The following is a 1,090-nucleotide window of genomic DNA, read 5'->3' as shown; positions in this document are numbered from 1 at the left end:
AATTACATGGGTGAACCTTATGGAAACACCTATAATTCATCATGGAGAAATTATCCAAATTTCTCATGGAAGGATCAACAAAATCCTCAACAAGGCTTTAACAATGGTGGACGCAATAGGCTGAGCAATAGCAAGCCTTTTTCATCATCTTCTCAGCAACAGACAGAGAATTCTGAATAAAACACTTCTAATTTAGCCAATATAGTTTCTGATTTGTCAAAAGCCACTTTCAGTTTCATGAGTGAAACAAGATCATCCATCAGAAATCTGGAGGCACAAGTAGGCCAGCTGAGTAAGAAAGTCATTGAAACTACTCCCAGTATTCTCCCAAGCAATACAGAAGAGAATCCAAAAGGAGAGTGCAAAGCCATTGATGTAATCAATATGGCCGAATGCACAAGGGAGGAGGAGGATGAAAATCCTAGTGAGGAAGACCTCCTGGGACGTCTCTCAAGCAAGAGGGAGTTTCCTATTAAGGATCCAAGGGAATCTGAGGCTCATATAGAGACCATAGAGATTCCATTAAATCTCCTTCTGCCATTCATGAGCTCTGAAGACTATTCTTCCTCTGAAGAGGATGAAGATGTGACTGGAGAGCAAGTTGCTCAATATTTAGGAGCTATCATGAAGCTGAATGCCAAGTTGTTTGGTAATGAGACTTGGGAAAGTGAACCTCCCTTGCTCATTAGTGAACTAGATACCTGGATTCAGAAAATTTTGCCTCAAAATAGACAAGATCCTGGCAAGTTCTTAATACCTTGTACCATAGGCACCATGACCTTTGAAAAGGCTCTATGTGATCTGGGGTCAGGGATAAATCTTATGCCATTCTCTGTAATGGAGAAGCTGGGGATCATTGAGGTACAACCTGCCTTGTTCTCATTACAATTGGCAGACAAGTCACTGTGACAAGCTTATGGAATAGTAGAGGACGTGTTAGTAAAGGTTAAAGGCCTTTACATCCCTGCTGATTTCATAGTCTTAGACACTAGGAAGGAAGAGGATGAATGCATCATCCTTGGAAGACCTTTCCTAGCCACAGCAGGAGCTGTGATAGATGTCAACAGAGGTGAATTAGTCCTTCAATTGA

The sequence above is a fragment of the Arachis duranensis genome, chromosome 2, assembly GCF_000817695.3.
Source record: "Arachis duranensis cultivar V14167 chromosome 2, aradu.V14167.gnm2.J7QH, whole genome shotgun sequence".
Taxonomy (NCBI): domain Eukaryota; kingdom Viridiplantae; phylum Streptophyta; class Magnoliopsida; order Fabales; family Fabaceae; genus Arachis; species Arachis duranensis.
This window is presented reverse-complemented; position numbering follows the sequence as displayed.